Source organism: Orcinus orca, chromosome 1 (assembly GCF_937001465.1).
Source record: "Orcinus orca chromosome 1, mOrcOrc1.1, whole genome shotgun sequence".
NCBI lineage: Eukaryota > Metazoa > Chordata > Mammalia > Artiodactyla > Delphinidae > Orcinus > Orcinus orca.
The window spans coordinates 133,825,811-133,847,512 of NC_064559.1; the positions used below are offsets into that span (position 1 = coordinate 133,825,811).

The following is a 21,702-nucleotide window of genomic DNA, read 5'->3' on the forward strand; positions in this document are numbered from 1 at the left end:
GAAGAGTAACTTCCTCCAGTGAAAGATGAGGAAACTGAGGCTCAGAGAGATTAGCTGACTTCCCTAAACCCATTCTCTGTTACTGGAAGAACTAAGACTAGAACACAGGTCCCTAAGTTCAATTTTTGTTCCCTCTATCTTATTTCCCTCCACACCCTGCCCCGGACCCAACATCCTGAAGCTTCCTTAAATCACCATCTAAACTTAACATTTCAGGCAAGGGCTGTGTGTTTTAGTTTAAAAGGTCATTCATGGGCAGAGCTGGTACTCCCGGCTTGGGGTCTCTTCCCTCCACTGTCACAGAACTGCCCCGGAGCCCGAGGGGAGGGCGGCCGCACTGAGGCTGCCGGCTCTGGAGGGGCCCTGGCGGCTGAAGCCGTGACAGTCGTGCGGACGGTGGGTTGGAATCATTGTACCGGAGAAAGGGAAATCTCTCCCAGCAGCCTCAGAAGCAGCGGATTAAAGCTCCACAATCAACCTGATGTACCCTGCATCTGTGGAATACATGAATAGACAATGAATCATTCCAAATTGAGGAGGTGGATTTTGAGAGCAAGAGTTATGATTTTTTCCCCTTTTCCTCTTTTTGTGAGTGTGTATGTGTATGCTTCTGTGTGAGATTTTGTCTGTATAGCTTTGCTTCCACCATTTGCCACAGGTTTCTATCTGTCCTGTATTTTTTTGCTTTGTTAAAAGAAATTTTTTTCTTAATAATTTTTATTTTAATAACTTTATTTTATCTTCTCTCTTTGTCTTTCCTTCCTTCCTTCCTACCTTCCTTTCTTCCTTTCTTTCTTTCTCCTTTTTCTATCTTTTATTCTGAGCCGTGTGGATGGAAGGCTCTTGGTGATCCAGCCAGGAGTCAGTGCTGTGCCTCTAAGGTGGGAGAGCCAACTTCAGGACACTGGTCCACAAGAGACCTCCCAGCTCCACATAACACCAAACAACAAAAATCTCCCAGAGATCTCCCTCTCAACACCAGCACCCAGCTTCACTCAACGACCAGGAAGCTACAGTGCTGGACACCCTATGCCAAACAACTAGCAAGACAGGAACACAATCGCACCCATTAGCAGAGAGGCTGCCTAAAGTCATAATAAGTCCACAGACACCCCAAAACACACCACCAGACGTGGACCTGCCCACCAGAAAGACAAGATCCAGCCTCACCACCAGAACACAGGCACTAGTCCCCTCCACCAGGAAGCCTACACAACACACTGAAACAGCTTTAGCCACTAGGGACAGACACCAAAAACAACGGGAACTACGAACCTGCAGCCTGCGAAAAGGAGACCCCAAACACAGGAAATTAAACAAAATGAGAAAACAGAGAAATAGGCAGCAGACAAAGGAGCAAGGTAAAAACCCACCAGACCAAACAAATAAAGAGGAAATAGGCAGTCTACCTGAAAAAGAATTCAGAATAATGGTAGTAAAGATGATCCAAAATCTTGGAAATAGAATAGACAAAATGCAAGAAACATTTAACAAGGACCTAGAAGAACTAAAGATGAAACAAGCAATGATGAACAACACAATAAATGAAATTAAAAATACTCTAGAAGGGATCAATAGCAGAATAACTGAGGCAGAAGAACGGATAAGTGACCTGGAAGATAAAATAGTGGAAGTAACTACTGCAGAGCAGAATAAAGAAAAAAGAATGAAAAGAACTGAGGACAGTCTCAGAGACCTCTGGGACAACATTAAACACACCAACATTCGAATTACAGGAGTTCCAGAAGAAGAAGAGAAAAAGAAAGGGACTGAGAAAATATTTGAAGAGATTATAGTTGAAAATTTCCCTAATATGGGAAAGGAAATAGTTAATCAAGTCCAGGAAGCACAGAGAGTCCCATACAGGATAAATCGAAGGAGAAATACACCAAGACACATATTAATCAAACTGTCAAAAATTAAATACAAAGAAAACATACTAAAAGCATTAAGGGAAAAACAGCAAATAACACACAAGGGAATCCCCATAAGGTTACCAGCTGATCTTTCAGCAGAAACTCCGCAAGCCAGAAGGGAGTGGCAGGACATATTAAAGTGATGAAGGAGAAAAACTTGCAACCAAAATTACTCTACCCAGCAAGGATCTCATTCAGATTTGATGGAGAAATTAAAACCATTACAGACAAGCAAAAGCTGAGAGAGTACAGCACCACCAAACCAGCTTTACAACAAATGCTAAAGGAACTTCTCTAGGCAAGAAACACAAGAGAAGGAAAAGACCTACAATAACAAACCCAAAACAATTAAGAAAATGGGAATAGGAATATACATATCGATAATTACCTTAAATGTAAATGGATTAAATGCTCCCACCAAAAGACACAGATTGGCTGAATGGATACAAAAACAAGACCCATATATATGCTGTCTACAAGAGACCCACTTCAGACCTAGAGACACATAAAAACTGAAAGTAAGGGGATGGAAAAAGATATTCCATGCAAATGGAAATCAGAAGAAAGCTGGAGTAACAATTCTCATATCAGACAAAATAGACTTTAAAATAAAGACTATTAAAGCGGAAACTAACACACCATTGTAAAGCAATTATACCCCAATAAAGATGTTAAAAAAAAAAAAAAAGATTTGTGAAAACAGTATCACTAGCTAATCAATCGCTGTACACTTCACAGATTGATTGTAATAGTGTCTTGTATATCACATATTTTAAATAAGTATTCAATATAGTTTTGCGTGTCATAGGAGACAGGCAGGTGAGAAAGGGGTTGGGCTTAGGTTGTTCTCATTAAGAAAATAACAACAAAAGCATGAAAGTTAATTTGTAAAACAAATGCTTTTCTTGCACTGAGTTCTAGAAAAACTATGTCAAATGGACCCTCATGTAAGTGGGAATAAATAACTTAATGAATAAAAAAAAAAATAAATAAAGACTATTACAAGAGACAAAGAAGGACACTACATAATGATCAACGGATCAATCCAAGAAGAAAATATAACAACTGTAAATATTTATGTACCCAACACAGAAGAACCTCAATACATAAGGCAAACACTAACAGCCATAAAAGGGGAAATCAACAGTAACACATTCATAGTAGGGGACTTTAACCCCCCACTTTCACCAATGGACAGATCATCCAAAATGAAGATAAATAAGGAAACAGAAGCTTTAAATGATACATTAAACAAGATGGACTTGATATTTATAGGACATTCCATCCAAAAACAACAGAATACACATTTTTCTCAAGTGCTCATGGAACATTCTCCAGGATAGATCATATCTTGGGTCACAAATCAAGCCTCGGTAAATTTAAGAAAATTGAAATTATATCAAGTATCTTTTCCGACCACAATGCTATGAGACTAGATATCAATTACAGGAAAAGATCTGTAAAATACAAACACATGGAGGCTAAACAATACACTACTTAATAACGAAGTGATCACTGAAGAAATCAAAGAGGAAATTAAAAAATACCTAGAAACAAATGACAATGGAGACACGATGACCCAAAACCTATGGGATGCAGCAAAAGCAGTTCTAAGAGGGAAGTTTATAGCAATACAATCCTACCTTAAGAAACAGGAAACATCTTGAATAAACAACCTAACCTTGCACCTAAAGCAATTAGAGAAAGAAGAACAAAAAAACCCCAAAGTTAGCAGAAGGAAATAAATCATAAAAATCAGAAGAAATAAATGAAAAAGAAATGAAGGAAACAATAGCAACGATCAATAAAACTAAAAACTGGTTCTTTGAGAAGATAAACAAAATTGATAAACCATTAGCCAGACTCATCAAGAAAAAAAGGGAGAAGACTCAAATCAATAGAATAGAAATGAAAAAGGAGAAGTAACAACTGACACTGCAGAAATACAAAAGATCATGAGAGATTACTACAAGCAACTCTGTGCCATAAAATGGACAACCTGGAAAAAATGGACAAATTCTTAGAAATGCACAACCTGCCAAGACTGAATCAAGAAGAAAGAGAAAATATGAACAGACCGATCACAAGCACTGAAATTGAAACTGTGATTAAAAATCTTCCAACAAACAAAAGCCCAGGACCAGATGGCTTCACAGGAGAATTCTATCGAACATTTAGAGAAGAGCAAACACCTATCCTTCTCAAACTCTTCCAAAATATAGTAGAGGGAGGAACACTCCCAAAATCATTCTACGAGGCCACCATCACCCTGATATCAAAACCAGACAAGGATGTCACAAAGAAAGAAAACTACAGCCCAATATCACTGATGAACATAGATACAAAAATCCTCAACAAAATACTAGCAAACAGAATCCAACAGCACATTAAGAGGATCATACACCATGATCAAGTGGGGTTTATTCCAGGAATGCAAGGATTCTTCAATATACGCAAATCAATCAATGTGATACAACATATTAACAAATTGAAGGAGAAGAACCATATGGTTACCTCAATAGATGCAGAGAAAGCTTTCGACAAAATTCAACACCCATTTATGATAAAAACCCTGCAGAAAGTAGGCATAGAGGGAACTTTCCTCAACATAATAAATGCCATATGTGACAAACCCACAGCCAACATCATCCTCAATGGTGAAAAACTGAAAGCGTTTCCACTAAGATCAGGAAGAAGACAAGGTTGCCCACTCTCACCACTCTTATTCAACATAGTTTTGGAAGTTTTAGCCACCACAGCAATTAGAGAAGAAAAGGAAATAAAAGGAATCCAAATCGGAAAACAAGAAGTAAAGCTGTCACTGTTTGCAGATGACATGATACTATACATAGAGAATCCTAAAGATGCTACCAGAAAACTACTAGAGCTAATCAATGAATTTGGTAAAGTGGCAGGATACAAAATTAATGCACAGAAATCTATGGCATTCCTATACACTAATGATGAAAAATCCGAAAGTGAAATCGAGAAAACACTCCCATTTACCATTGCAACAAAAAGAATAAAATATCTAGGAATAAACCTACCTAAGGAGACAAAAGACCTGTATGCAGAAAATTATAAGACACTGATGAAAGAAATTAAAGATGATACAAATAGATGGAGAGATATACCATGTTCTTGGATTGGAAGAATCAACATTGTGAAAATGACTCTACTACCCACAGCAATCTACAGATTCAATGCAATCCCTATCAAACTACCACTGGCATTTTTCACAGAACTAGAACAAAAACTTTCACAATTTGTATGGAAACACAAAAGACCCCGAATAGCCAAAGCAATCTTGAGAACGAAAAACGGAGCTGGAGGAATCAGGCTCCCTGACCTCAGACTATACTACAAAGCTACAGTAATCAAGACAGTATGGTACTGGCACAAAAACAGAAAGATAGATCAATGGAACAGGATAGAAAGCCCAGAGATAAACACACACATATGGTCACCTTATCTTTGATAAAGGAGGCAGGAATGTACAGTGGAGAAAGGACAGCCTCTTCAATAAGTGGTGCTGGGAAAACTGGACAGGTACATGTAAAGGTATGAGATTAGATCACTCCCTAACACCATACACAAAAATAAACTCAAAATGGATTAAAGACCTAAATGTAAGGCCAGAAACTATCAAACTCTTAGAGGAAAACATAGGCAGAACACTCTATGACATAAATCACAGCAAGATCTTCTTTGACCCACCTCCTAGAGAAATGGAAATAAAAATAAACAAATGGGACCTAATGGAACTTCAAAGCTTTTGCACAGCAAAGGAAACCATAAACAAGACCAAAAGACAACCCTCAGAATGGGAGAAAAATTTGCAAATGAAGCAACTGACAAAGGATTGATTTCCAAAATTTATAGGCAGCTCATGCAGCTCAATAACAAAAAACCAAACAACCCAATCCAAAAATGGGCAGAAGACCTAAATAGACATTTCTCCAAAGAAGATATACAGTCTGCCAACAAACACATGAAAGAATGCTCAACATCATTAATCATTAGAGAAATGCAAATTAAAACTACAATGAGGCATCACCTCACACAAGTCAGAATGGCCATCATCAAAAGATCTAGAAACAACAAATGGTGGAGAGGGTATGGAGAAAAGGGAACACTCTTGCACTGCTGGTGGGAATGTGAATTGGTACAGCCACTATGGAGAACAGTATGGAGGTTCCTTAAAAAACTACAAATTGAACTACCATATGACCCAGCAATCCCACTACTGGGCATATACCCTGAGAAAACCATAATTCAAAAACAGTCATGTACCGAAATGTTCATTGCAGCTCTATTTACAATAGCCTGGAGATGGAAACAACCTAAGTGACCATCATCGGATGAATGGATAAAGAAGATGTGGCACATATATACAATGGAATATTACTCAGCCATAAAAAGAAATGAAACTGAGCTATTTGTAATGAGGTGGACGGACCTAGAGTCTGTCATAGAGAGTGAAGTAAGTCAGAAAAAGAAAGACAAATACCGTATGCTAACACATATATATGGAATTTAAGGGAAAAAAAATGTCCTGAAGAACCTAGGGGTAAGACGGGAATAAAGACACAGACCTACCAGAAAATGGACTTGAGGATATGGGGAGGGGGAAGGGTAAGCTGTGACAAAGGGAGAGAGTGGCATGGACATATATACACTACCACACTAAAATAGATAGCTAGTGGGAAGCAGCCACATAGCACAGGGAGATCAGCTTGGTGCTTTGTGACCACCTAGAGGGGTGGGATAGCGAGGGTGGGAGGCAGGGAGTCGCAAGAGGGAAGAGATATGGGAACATATGTATATGTATAACTGATTCACTTTGTTAGAAAGCAGAAACTAACACACCATCGTAAAGCAATTATACTCCAATAAAGATGTAAAAAAAAAAAAAAAAAGGTCATTCATGGTATTCATCTTCCTCTATCAACCAGAAGAACATACAAACAAAAAAAACACCACCACCAGCATCTAATCCTCACTGACAAAAGCCCAGCTGGGCCCTCAATGATACAGGACTATTACTTGTCCTAAATCAGTGAGCTCCTTTAACCCAAGTTAACTGTGAACTCACTTTCGACTGTCTTCTCAAGGTCCCCTCGCTCTCAGCAGAATTCATTTGCTCCTACCTCATGGAGAAAACCCAAGCCATCAGGAAGGAACCTTCTCAACTTCCTCGCAGCCTCCACTTGCGTACTCATCCACAGTCGCAAGTGTCTTTCCCTCCTCCTCTCCTGTCTCAAAGGAATGAACGTCCCTATTCCCTCCCGAGACAAGCCTGCACTCCAGACCCTGGCCACCCTATCTTTTCTGGAACCTTACTCCCTTAGTTATTCTCTCTTCTACCTTCAATCACTTCCCCTCCACTACTCTCAACTAAAATATAAGCTCTAGGTACCATGATACACAAAAAATATTCCTCCATGGACAAATGTGTACACATACACACACACACACACACACTCCACTCAGTGCCCCTGCTTCTCAACTCCTATTCTATTCATCCATGACAACCTAGATTTAGACTTCAGAACACTCTACCAACTAAATAGCTAATCACCAAATTCATCTCCCATTTTTAATCTTTACCTGAACTTCCTGTGGCCTTGGACACACCTGACAGTTTTCCCTATGTAACACCTGGGCGATTTGGCAAGTTGCTTCCCTGAGCTTTAGATAGTTTATCTGTAAAGGACAATAACAATAATTATTTCAGGGGGTATTGTAAAAATTCTCTGACATAATATACGGAAACAACACCCAAAACCCTGGTGCTTAATATTATCATCTGTATTTGTGGATTTCCCTGGTCCTCTTTCTCTCTCCCCTTCTTCTGTCTGTTGTCGTCGGTCCTTGGGCCATCCCTGGGAATTTCAACTATCTGCATGGCTGGAACCACCAGTTCCAGTCCCTCCACAATACACGTCTCCAACCCTGACTTCTCTCCTGGGGTCTGGGTCTCCCAAGATCAGCTGAGTGCCCACAGGCACCCCAACTTTACTTCAAACTGAACTCACTATTGTCTCTCCAAACTTGCTCCTCTGCTGTTTTCCATCCCGATGAATGACACCCTCAGACAGTGAATCTTCCCAACGAGAAACATCAAGAGTCACCTTTCTTCTTCTTCCCTCTTACTCCCCTCCCACTTTCCACCAGATCAGCAAACAATTCTTTCTCCTAAGTGATTCTCAAATCCATCCTCTCCTCTCCTTTCCCGCCATCATCACCTTAGGTCTGGTCCTCATTATGTCTGCCTCGATTATTTCAACAGCCACTGGGCTTCTCCCTGCTTTCTTTTCACATACCTTAAGACAGTGACTTAAGCATTTATTTCACCTTTGATGATTCCGCAATGCTGCCAGGAAAAAGTCGACACTTCCAGAAATAGCAATGTACGACCCTAGACAAGACTGAACCAAGAATCTGAACCAAGATGCACCTCCTGCTCTCCTCGCTTCTGCACCATGACCCCTCTGCTCCAGTCCCACATACTTGGTGCTCCTTACCGGGCTCTGAACCTGGGCTGTTTCTTCTTCCTTTTTTTTTTTTTTTTCCTGTTCAGCCTGATAAATAATCCTATCCCTCCAATATTTAGCACTAAAATCACCTCCGGCATGAATTCTTTCCTCACAAACAAGAAAGAACAAAGCACTCCCTCCTTTGTGCCCCACTCTCTATTATTATTTATTACAAGGTATTGCTGTAAAGTGTTCCACATTCTAAGTTCCAGTTAATGATTTGTGTGTCTATCTTCTAAGGTCAGACACTGTGTCATACTCACATTGTATCTTCAGAATTTAGCACAATGACTGGTGTACAGCAGATAGGAGGAGGAGAGATAAGGGAACTAAGGTTTAATAGTTTGGAACTCAGCAAATGTCTGTTGAATGAATGAAGTAGTATAGCTGTCAATTACATTAGAATAATTGAAGAAGAGAGGAGCTGGTAAGACACGTGGACCTGACAGCTGGTGAGATGATCACAGAGGAACCTGAATGAGAAATGGAAAATGTCCACACTGATGAAGTCGTCTCCTGAAGATGTGAGGTCGGTCAGGTCAGAGGCTGGGGCTGTTGTCATTAAATGCAGGTGAATAGCTCCTATTTAAAGCACAATAGGAGAACAATTCCAACAGCCCAAGGACATTGGTCTTATAAGCAGGTTTTGGACTCTAGAACATTCTACATTATCATTTTATCAGACTTTATGCAAGCTTAGTACCTTTCAGTAGTCCCTCTACTATATCCATAAAGCACCTTAAGAACGGCAGACAAAAAAGACATGTAAATGCCTGCTTATCAAATAAAGCAACCTAGCATTTGGTGTGACATACAATGGAGACTGGAGAGAGAACGATACCCCCCCCCGAGCTGGGAACAGAGTGAAGCAAAGTAAAACTTGGAGAAAACCCGAGCTGAAACTGGCAGTGTTTTCCCAATAAAAAACATCTATAATTAACAGGCTTTCAAGAGTATTCGGCCATATATTACGGCATCACACCTCATAAAACATTCATTCAAAAGCCATATCAGGAATGCATATCCCAGCTCTATGAGCACGCGCAGATCACTGAAGAAGAGAGGACTTTGAAGTGAAACACCCACTGCCCTACACAGATGACCAAGCATGAAAGGGAGCCGTGATTGCTAAAAAAAAGAAATAATAATAGAATCGAGAAGAAAGTGTAATGTCAGGAATGTTAGGGTTATGTTAAATTATGCTACTAAATAAATAATATTCCTGAAGGAGTAAACACATTTCTCGAAAATACATTTGCAGATGTAAAGGGCTAGCACATACAAATAAGGGCAAGACAGCCACCCAAAATAATCTCAAATAGTTTTGAACTTTTAAATTTATATCAGTCATGATAATAAGATCAAGTCATGTAAGTGTACGGGTAAGATAAGGCATATTTCAAAGCCCTAGTAACTTAAAAAAGTGAATCAACGACCCAGGAACACACAAATAAGCCATGTGAACAAAACAGAGATCTCAGAAGGAGATCTGTATAAATGTACACTTATATGCTAGAGGTGGCACCAAAAATCTGTGGAGAAAGAGTGGATTATTTGCTAAATAGTGTTGAAGAAACTGGCTCACAAGATGAACAGTTTTTAAAAAATAAAAATGAATTTACACCTCGTATCTTAAACTTCGAATCGTTTAAAAACCCAAGAGTAAACCTATAAAGCTAAGAAAGTGAAGAGAGACTATAATATGAGCCTAGAATAGGGAAGCGTTTCTTAAATGACTCAAAATGCACAGACCACAATAATGTTAAAAACTGGTGGGTTCAACTACATTAAAATTAAAGATTTTGTTGTTGTTGTTACTGAAAGGCACCACACACAAACTTATCAGACAAGTGACACACTGGGAGAAAGTATCCACCATATCCACAGCTAACAAGGCATTAACTTCTAGAATATACAAGGAAATCCACATGAATTCTTTCAAGGAACTTTTTACAAGAAAAGGGGAAGAGACCCAATTCACAGAAACGGGAAATTAAGTACGTGAAGAGACGCTCAACCTCACTTATAAATCAAAACAAGGCAAAATTCAACCATGAGCCACAGTGAACATCTAACGGATAGCAAAAATCAGGAGATTTGTTAATAAGAAAAGAAACCATCGTGTAGAATTGGTGGAGCTATAAAACTGACAACAATCTGTGCAGTGCCTCGTAAAATCAGTATCTATGTCCTAAGATGCAGCAATATTGCTTGTGGACGATACTGCCTCAAGAAACTCTTACCAGCAGATTCAATACACTCATGACTATGAGTATACGTTCCCTGGCGGGGAAAAGAGCCTACATACTGCATGGAAGCCAAAAATACTTATAAAAATGTTGACCCTTTCATGTCCCTATTCCTAAAGTCGGCATGTTCTGTATGATTTTAACTGAACCTCTGCTGAAAAGGTAGGTAAGACTAAACAGAATGTTCTCGTTTCTCTTCACAGGTGAGGTTAAGGACAGAGAAAGAAGCAGATGTGATGACAGAAATGTTTGAGCCTGGGGACTGACAAACCTGGATCCGAGGCCAGGCCTCAGCTTGTCCATGTGACCTGGATAAACTATAATCTCCACTTGCCTCAGTTTCTTTACCTATACAAGAGGGATATTACCCACGCTGCACAACACCCAGAAGATTACAGATAATCCATATAAAGCAGTCAATAAATAGAAAGTGATTTTTTTTTTTTTTAACCAGAAAAAAGAGCACCATGCACTAACCCTAACAGATTTCGGTGCCCTGCCTAATCTGCCTTCAACAGAACACCAAAACCTCAGCAATGGGCATGGAAATCAGAGAGACAGATTCAATATGAACCTATATGCCAGCTTTTTCCACTACAGAACAGGATAAATAATCTCTCTCCTTCTATACACTTATTGAAAACTGTAAGAGTTAAGATTGGGAAGGCTCTTTCAGCTTCTGCAAAATGAATATAAGGCTGCAGATGGTGGCAGTTATGACAGTGGTGACCCTGGGACTGGTGTCGGGGTCTTGACTCGACAAACATAATAAGGAAGCACCGTAGGCAGAATGTCGGGAGAATGCTCTTAGAAGAACTCCAGTTATCCGTGACTGAGTAACTACAGGACCTCAAAGCTGACCATGAAAACAATTAACCCAGAAACAAGATCAGATCCAAAGTCAGGACTTTACACATTACCTATTTAATGTACAACGAAGACGAAAAATTCCACTTGGGAATCTTTATAACCTGACGGCTAACATAACGTACATCACCATTTCTGCATCTGCAGCCTGGAGCAGTTGTTTTACTTCAGTCCTGAGTCCCAACCTGTGGACTTCAGGATCCTGGCAGAAGTCGGTAGACTGAACCCCTGTCCCACTCATACATGTACTACTATTTTACAAAGACGGGAAGATGCTGTGGTGATTCTTTATAATATATATCCAGTTAAGTAATATTAACGAGTGACTTTGTCACTAAATATTACCAATCATCAGAAATGAGAAGTAAAACTCTGAACAAGTCAAAATCTTTGAAATCCTTTAGTAGTAGAGTTTCCTGATTTTTGTAAGGGTTGAGAGCCACTGCTTTAAAGTTCACAATTTCCAATTGAAGATAATTTTTATTTTATAATAGACATGAAGGAAAAGAGAGAGGGTTGTAAAAAAATGAAAATCCTAACGCACATTTATCTCCATTCCTAGTCCTCTCTTGGCCATAAACTTCTCCTTGGCATTTCACATCAAAGCCAGCTACCCTTTCATTCTTAGTTCACAACCACTGCAACTGTTTAAAACAGACAGAAGTGGCAGTGCATTGTGTATTAAGAAAATATGCATATATCATTCCATTCCTTACTTATAGAAGAAAAGATCACTCAGGGGCTTCCCTGGTGGCGCAGTGGTTGAGAGTCCGCCTGCAGATGCAGGGGACACGGGTTCGTGTCCCAGGTCCGGGAGGATCCCACGTGCCGCGGAGCAGCTGGGCCCGTGAGCCGTGGCCGCTGGGCCTGCGCGTCCGGGGCCTGCGCTCCGCAACGGGAGAGGCCACAACAGTGAGAGGCCCGCGTACCGCAAAAAAAAAAAAAAAATCACTCAGTTTATCTCCCTTTCCTCCCCCCTCCCTCTCCCCCACCTTCTCCCCCTTCTCCTGATGCTTTGACACAATTCTACAAGGTGGAAGTTATAGATCACTACAGATACTTCAATGGTTGAAGACAAAATAAATATTTTATCCAGCATATCCCACTGAAAATATACTCTAAATTTTAATTTATATTCTTCTCGGTGTAACATAAAAATCCTAGCTAAAGAGAGCCTCAACATGAAATGTTGCAAAAATAAGAAAAATAAACTTATTTCCATCTGGGGAGTATTACAAAACTATTTAATATATAAAGTGTATATGGATTTGCCCATGTCTTTTATAATATAAGCTTTTCAGTAAGTTATCCTGAACTGGGGTGAGGAAGTTGGGGGGCTATGTACAGTGGTCATACAGTATGTAGGGTAGTGGAGTATGAAGAGAGCTATATACATCATTTATTAATTTTTTAATTTATTATTTCTTTTCTGGGATGTAAACTATGTCCTAGGGGTAAACCAGAAATGTTGTTTTTTACTCGAAGAAGTTAAAATATGCTAATATGACCTTTCAAAAAGATACTGTTCACTAAGACCTGACATAAAATATGTGTAAATTAAAATATGCCATTAGAATGTTGGCAGCAGAAAACAAATCACAACGATGCAAACACAGCTAAATCTAGTAACTAACACAGAGGAAGTGTAAATTTCAAACATGGAAACAACAACAATAAAACCCCCTAATAGCTCTGGGTAGAGAGGAATGGGAAAAGATCTGGAGATTTAGATGAAGTTAATCTCGAGTCAGTGTTTATCAGCTCTCTTTTAGAAAAGCAAAAGGCCATCTGAATCAGCGTTGCCATCTCTTCCTTAAGCGGCCACTTTCCAGATTACAAGAGAGCCAAGCACTATAAAGCAGAAGACTCTTGTTCAAGTCCCAGCACGTCCATTTACTAGTATGACCACTGACAAGTCACATTTTATCAGCCTCAGTTTCCTCGCTCCATCAAATAGAATAAATGAATCCTATTCCAGACTGTTAAACAGAGTAATAAATTATACAGGAGATATAGAAAATGCGCAATGAGGATCTAAAGGCCATTTATTATGATTCCTGGGTTATTATTTAATTAGTATCAAATTCCACTAGGGTGGGAATAAATCCTGTTCCTAAATAGGGGACAAGTTTGGGAGGTCACAAAGGCTGTTCTATTTTATCTTGAAACAGAATGACAGATGTTGAGGAAAGTCCTCAGGTGAATTAATGAATCAGAGGGCCAGGAGTATACCTGGGTATAAAAATAGAGGCAAAAAACTATGGTTGTACAGGTCTTTCAAGAGTCTCTCTTAATGACTTGTTTTCACTTTTAATCTCATGATGTATTTGGCAAGAAGAGGCATAAACACAAGCTTCTCACAATTAAATTCAAACTTAAGAAGTCCACATCTATCTAGAAAAAGATAAAATTAATTGCTCAGCGCTCATAGTGTATCTTGGCTACTTAATGCTAACACAATGATGCCAATTACTGATAATATCACAAGGCTCAAAGCACCTGCATTTTAAAAGAGATTAAAGTTCTGAAGGCTACTGGAATAATGGGATCTTATAATTTAAATTACCTCCATGCTGCTAATAAGAAAAAGAAAGGGAGGGAGGGGAAAGTACAAATGTACCAGGCTGAGTAACTACAAAAGATTTTCCTCTCAAAGCAAAATTAATTATGTAGTAAATAATATTTCACTACAAAAAACATCAGCATTAGAGTGGTATAGTCGGCATAGGACATCACAAATTTAAATTCTACAACCAACCCTGCTTCCCGAGAAAGCCTGACCACCCAATAAGGTGAAGGGGCTAAGTGCACATAGTACTGTGATTTTGCACTTTCCCTCCCTGCTACAGAAAGAGGCTCTTCTTTGCAGAATCTCACTTTCCTCCCCTCTAGTCATTTGTATGGATCCCTTCTTCCAAAAGAAAGAGAAAGAAGATACTACTGGCTTTAACTTCATTCAAACTTTTAAATTGAGGCTACAATCTTCCCATCAAACTGCCTCTCACCTCCTCTCAACCATCACACCTCCTTTAGTGTCCCTCCACAAGACTAGAGTTCAACCAGGTAGACAAATAAAGGTGGGGAAACAAGACCGGGCTTTCACTGGGGGAAAAGTCCGTCTGATTTAGTCCGCAGAAGAGCTGCCAGGGAAATGAAGAAGCAAAAACTCTGCGCATAAAACCAACCTTTCCTCTAGCATTTTGTTCTCCACCTATGCACTTCTGAGATGGAGTAAGACAAGCAATGTGAAACTGTAACCTACCCAGTGAATTTGAGAAAAGTCGTTCTCAATTTTACTCTGATGAAAAATGGCATTTAATGAATAAAGATGTCAGGCTTCTACCTTTAAAAGTACCTCTGTCTCAGCAAGAGAGGCTGGCTAAGAATCCACAACTGGAATTAACAAGCCAGACATCAGACTAAACATCTCAGAACTAGCTGCCCCTCATTCCCGGTCACTACCTTTCCAGTGTGTGTCTGCATCACGAACTCCCTCAGTTCCTGACAGCCTGCTCTTCCAAAATGGAAAGCAAAGAGCCTGGACTCCTCTGTTTCACCGGCTGAAGAGCTGGTGAGATTTCTTAGCCCGGACACCAAGCCTCTTGCTCCCCTTTCCACCTTACAAATCACCCTCAACTCATCCTCTTTCTCCCCCAGGTCCCCACCCCTCCCACTCACATTACTCTTAATAACACCCAAGCCACCCATTTCTGTAGATAACCCCTGGCCTGGAGAACAAAGTGAAGAACAAAGAGCCGCTGCTTCAGGCGGCAGCAGGAGGAGAGGCGAGGGTGGAGAGGGCAGCTGAGGACTGGGAAGCCTCCCGGGCACAAGCAGCCCAGCCTGGAAAGCTCCTGCCTAGGGTGGGTGAGGAAGCGGGGCAGGTCCCGTGGGCGCCGCGTGCTGCCACGCGCCTTATCGCCAGGGTCCAACACACCCGGGTAGCAAAGCCACGGAGTTTGGAGAGATCCTCCTGGACAGAAAGCAGCCAGGGGGGCGCAACCTAGAAAAGGCACGGCGAGTGAGGCTGCAGCGCGGGAGCTGCAGATCCGCTGAGTGACTGAGTGACAGCCCAGCGCCCGGCCCGCGGGCTCGCAACCCAGCCCCGCACCTGGACCAGGCGGCCACCCTGCTCCCTCAGGGCGCTCTCCTCTCCGGGGACTGGCTTCCGGCGGGCTCCGCGAGCTGGAACCGGCGCGACTTCACTCTTCCATCCTGGGACCCGGCGGCACGTTACAGACAGCCCTGCACTTCCTGTTTGAAACACAGAGGAGAGAAAGACCGAGAGAGATCCGAGTGCCGGCCAAGCGGAGGGAGGGACGCAGGCCGGCGAGGAGGGCGGACGAGGGGGCTGCGGGTTGCATAACCACCGCCGCCCGCCTCGCACGGTCCGCGGCACCCAGCGCTCTCCCGGAGGGCGACCCGCCACCCCGGCGGCCCGCGAGGTGGCTGCCCGCGGCCCGGCCTCCCCCTGCCGGCGGCCTCGCCTGCGGCGCACTGGCAGCCCTTCCGTTTCCAGCCCCCGCCTGGGTTTCCCCCTCCCCGCGCGGACCTAAGTCAACTACAAGCTGTCCGCCTGCCTCAGTGTTCCTCCTTTCCTCTCCTCTCCGCCCCCGGAAAAAAAAAAAAAATCGGCCGGAGGGGAAGGTATAAAGACAAGCTGAGCCTTTCCAGGGGAGAGGAAGCTGGATTTACGCACAATTTTAAACTTAGCCACATCCCAGTATATCCACTACAGCTCAGCTGCCGAAAGAGCTTCTGGATGGGAAATTACTTCTCTTGCGCCTGGCTGACTCAAAAGGGAGAGCGTTCATGCAGCAGCCACGAACTGCCAAAAAAAATAAAAGATAAAAAAGTATTCCGGGCTCCTAGGCTGTCTACTGGGATCCTTACCGGCACAGAGCCCTAATATTTACATAAACCAATTCCACACAAAAGATCATCATATAGTGCATTCTTCCAGAAAACAATTAAGTATTTCTCTGGGCGTATGAATCACAGAGCAGTTCCAAAGTTCTGCGTTTGTCTATTTTGTCACCCTCTGACTTGGGTGAACTTCGGGGTAGTGTTTAAAAGATAGTAAACAGGTGGTTTAAGAATCTGCCACAGGCAGAGTGTACCAGCTCCAGGAGTCCGCTTATGCGTTCAGTGCCCAGTTTCTGGGCTTCCAGGTGTGGACAGATTCACTGGTACCCTGCGTGCCCTTGCACACGAATCTATCAGGTTGCAAGGCACCTACAGCACTGTCTCTGATAAACAGCTCCTTTTATCATCAAGGTGATAGCTTAAATAAAAGTTATTCCTGTTTCAAAACTCAACATGGAGAACAGAATATAAAGGATGATTATTCTACATAAAAACTTAAATTTTGACTGAAAGAAAGAAACTGATGGACATTAAGCTCCTGCTAAGCGTTAGCATCTCATTTTAATCTCCCTTTAGTCTTTAATATTTCCCAACAGATCTGCAAAAGTCCTATTCTCATATTCCCAATTGAGGAAGCAGGGTCAGAGAAGTTAAGTAACTGTCCTGATGTCTTAGCTAGAAAGTGGTCAAATGGAGAATTGAATAAGAGTTCTTTCCTAAGTGTAAAATCTGGGCCATTTCCTCTACGCTCTGCTTATTCTCAAAACAATAGTGAATTCTCAGAGAAAAATCAAGCCCATGGACCATCTGTGATCCATTCCTTCGTCTCCAAACGAGCCTGCGATTCCATGCTATCACTCTGTTGAACTAGCTAGGCTCCTTACCCACCTGAATAATATGTACCTTGATTACTTGAGCAGAGGACACCGTGCTCGTTCCCATTATCTACCACTGGCTCTGTCCGCCTTTTCAGAATTACTCGGTGGCAAAAGTTCAAAAGGTTCTAGGATAGCCACTCATATGCCAAGGTACAGAGTCTATCCAGTTCAGAACCTAATCTGCTGACTAATGTTTGTTCCCTGAATTCTCTTCCAACTGGGCCCTTTTAAGAGGAAGGCAAACAAACAAACAAAAACCACACCACACAAAACAAAACATGCATGGACTCCACTCTTAGTGAGACTTGAAATTCTCTCACTTTCCATCTCCTTCTGCTTTGGCACTTAGTTCGCACTCACCTGTCAATAGCATGCTGCCACGAGCCTCCTGACAAGCCAAGAAACAGAGCATGTATTAAGAGGTGATTAAGAAGCTTGGCAATGAGACCCCAGACACTTGAGCGGAGAGTGAGGGAGAAAGTGAGTGCTTTTGTCTTGTCTGCTGATGAGCTATGTCTCACTCGCCCTTCCCCACCACCTCACTCAGCAGCACAGACTCTGGAGCTGTAGGGCACGCAGGTGAAGGGCAAGGACAGTTCAAGTGTGCCGGTAGGGGCTGGGCAGGGGCAGATGCACTCCCGTCCTTCAGGTTCGCACAGTGGCATGCGGGCTTATTACTAAAAACCTCCTGAGGGATCTTAGCATGCTTTTAGGGTCCAGGTCTGCCTCTGCTGCCATCATTTGCCTTCTCTCAGTCCCTTGCTTACCCTGGACCTGTCCACTCTTCATTTCTTTTCACCAACCTAATGCTTCTTCCCAAAGCACTGCCATTGCTTTCCCACAAAGTACCTGGTGGGAGGGAGGGAGGAAGGAAGGAGGGCACTGAACTCAAAACTTCTCTCAATTCTCTCATTAAAAAAAAAAAAGTCAATAATTACCATGTTTTGGATACAATTCTATTTTAAAATACCTTTTGGTATCCCTGCCTTCATTTCTGTTACTCATAAATACAAGAGCCTAAACCTCTAAAGAAAAATGAAATTCTTGAGACAAAGCAAAGGAAACATGCTTAAATTAAGCTGCCTGGATCCCAAAGTTCATAGTTTGGATAATACAACATCCTAAGATTGCATCCATTCCTGACAAGTATATAACCTAACAATCACAAGACCAAAGCATCATATCGTACTTTCTCACAGCTCAGCTATTCTCCTGCCCCTTCTGTATTTCATGGAAAGTGTTTCTTCCTTGCCACCGTTAGGCAGAAAAAAATATTAAAATAACAACCTCATAAAAAGAGAAAAAAATGCTCCCAGGTAGGCACAAATGACTCCACAAAAAATAAAACTGATTTTGGAAGAATACTGGAGGTTAATTTTGCAAGTCTCCACTCCCTAAGTACCACAGTCTGTGGACCAACACAGCAAAGTGTGAAAGCCATTTTAGAGGCTCCAAATTAAGTGACAAAAGATAGCTTTCCTGAGGACTAATGGGTGTGGAGAAAGAGATGATAAACTCATATCCCAAAACGATGCTGCTTATCTTTCTTCATCTTAAAAGAGAAAGACCTTACTTTGGTGATTAAAAATGTCTGCCACACGATTTCTCTGTGTGAGGAATCTTGGCCATTATTACAGCTGGATTTTCTGCAAACAAAAAAAGAAAAATGACAACAAGCCATCTGGTTACCTAAGAGACTGTCTCTCTGTAATAGCAGCCTTCACAGCGGCATCCCTGTCTCTGTCTTCACTTCCAGGGTAGCACATGCAACAGGCTTTTCTGTGAAGGAGGTCTCTGGCACTCACACTCATCTCCCGGCCTCTGCAAAACCTGGGCCGTGGCTTTCAAGGAAAATGTCTTCAGAGCCAACTGGCTGGCTTGATTGGCATTTACCCACGGACAGTTATTAGCCATTTTCAAGGAGCCAGAGTGTCATTTCCCATGGCAAAAATGTAGCAAGGGGATGCAAAGACTTAAAAAAGTCTGCCTGCAAGGTGGTTTAGGCTCCCTCCTAGGCACAAGAGTCTCCTGGTTTCAAGCAAGTTGAGAAGGAAAGCACTACTCAGAACACCTGCAGCATTACTTGGAAGACCCAGCTACACGTCAGAAACACAGGCTTGGGTGGCTACAGGTGTGAGCTGGTATGTCCCTGAGCTCAGTGCTTCAAAGCACACACATCTTGAGCAGAATTAGTAACATTTACATAGGACCCACACATGCCCTGCCTCACTGGATTCTCAGAACTGCCTTTGCAAGGAGGTCTCATTACCACTGTGCTAGAAGTGGAGCTCATAGGTGTTGTTCTCAAAGCAGTAGGTAATGCAGCTAAAATTCACCCTGGGTCTGTTCTTCCTCTGAATTGAGAAGAAATGAGTAGGTGCATTTTGGCTGTGGATTTATTATTCTGTGCTACACATCTTTTACTCAGAAGAATCTCTCTCAACTATATCACGTGATTTCATCAACTTCCCAAGTTGTTTGAAAGAGTAAACTATAAACATGTATTTTCCAACGGGCCAACTGATTCTTAGCAATATGTCAATATAGATTAGGTTAAACATGATCTTAGGTTGCAGCTGAAAAGTATTTAATAAAATAATAAATAAGACAGATCCACAGGTCGATCAAACTGTGATGGACAAAATCTTTTTTTTTTTTTTGGTCTGAGTTGGGTCTTTTGCTGCACGCGGGCTTTTCTCTAGTTGTAGTGAGCGGGGGCTACTCTTCCTTGTGGTGCGCGGGCTTCTCACTGCCGTGGCTTCTCTTGTTGTGGAGCACGGGCTCTAGGGCACGTGGGCTTCAGCAGTTGTGGCGCCACGGCTCAGTTGTGGCTCGCGGGCTCTAGAGCACAGGCTCAGTACTTGTGGCACATGGACTTACAGTTGCTCCACTGTGTGTGGGATCTTCCTGGACCAGGGCTCGAACCCGTGTCCCCTGCATTGGCAGGCAGATTCTTAACCACTGCACCACCAGGGAAGTCCCAATGGACAAAACCTTAATACATTTTTTCCAAGTTTCCCCTCTCATTCTTCAGTTAGTATGCAAATATACATGTAAAGTGAGCCATGACGGCTGATGTACTGTGATTCAGTGAACATAAATATGAAAGATTAGCAGGAAACCATATAACCTTGACTAAATGCAAATACTTGTACATAAGTTAAGAGTATTCAAACTGTTCCTGGCACAGACTGCTAACATGAACAGCCTTGGGTTATTTACTGACTGTTGATCATGATGTGTATGGTGTAGACTAAACACTGTCCTATAAGACATTTTTCTTTGGAAGGCGTGTTTTGTCTGTTCATTGTCTGCAGTGGGTATTTCTGCCTCCTTATTAAAAAGAAAATTTAAAAATTCTCTTTGGGCATCCGTTTAAAAATAATACATTAAAAACCCAACAACTTAAAATGATTTAACAGGTCCAATAAATATAATGTTTATTACTAAGAAAATAATGTTCTTAAAAAGATTTTTTAAATATATAAATATCTACAATTACACACTGGGAAGTAGCAATATAAGAGTTGATAGGGAACAAGTCATATTGTCTACTGAGTATATCAATTCGCAACCACCTATTATAACGGAATCTTCAAGAAGAAAAGCAATTTACAAATAATTTAAGGTGGCAAAGCTGGACAGTTTGATCTTCATCTCCTTTCCTCTGCCTGCAGTGGAGTGACTAAGGCAAATAGCATGAAAGAGAAACAAAGTGCCTGGAAAACCCAGAAACGTTATTATAAACTTTTGAAAGATTATTCATCAATTTTTTAAACTAAACCTAGCTAAACAAATTCCAACCACTTTACATGTATTGACTCAATTATTCTGGACAACTCTATGAAGCAAGAACTACCATTACTTCCATATTACAGACCAAGAAACAGACAAGAGCTATTAAGTAATTTGCCTAAAGTAATACTACTAGCAAATACCAGAACTTGGGCAGCCTGGTTGGCCAAAGAATCTACTTTTAACCAACACATTTTACTACCAATGGGGTACCATTGGCTTGGGCTTGCTTTCTCCAGCACGAAAGTTCACGGGGAATAGTCCCATGCTAAGGCAGAAGGAGAGAAGTGAAAGGGTCAGGGGTTTTCCTTTCTACAGCAAGAATGTAACCACTGGTTGTACACGGTCAGGGATGCAGTGCCTGCTACATGTTGCTGAATAAAACAATATTTAAAAGAAAGGAAAAGATATCTGCTGAACAGCCAACTCAGGAAGAAGGGCTGCTTCCTTACCTTGACCAGAATCCTGGATTGCAAGGCTCCAGGATTGCCCGCCTCCAGCACAACTGAATTAGCAAGGGAAGGGAATGCACTGAACTCCACGTGCTTTGATCTTGACAAAGCATTTGATAGTGCCCCATACAATCAGGATG

The 21,702-nt window shown here is 41.6% G+C and overlaps 1 protein-coding gene across 5 annotated transcripts in view; it reads right to left on the reverse strand.

Annotated features, from left to right (window-relative positions):
- The window catches only part of LRRC8D (leucine rich repeat containing 8 VRAC subunit D), a 115,308-nt gene that overhangs the window by 78,515 nt on the left and 15,091 nt on the right, over positions 1-21,702 (reverse strand). For 2 of the 5 annotated variants that reach the window (XM_004263006.3, XM_004263005.3), the window contains exon 2: positions 15,683-15,825. The exons of 2 other annotated variants lie outside the window; for them this stretch is intronic. The gene's annotated coding sequence lies outside the window, so the exon portion shown is untranslated. Of the gene's footprint in view, positions 1-15,682; positions 15,826-16,270; positions 19,885-21,702 lie in introns of those variants that run through there. One more of the 5 variants, XM_049714247.1, reaches the window with a different exon arrangement.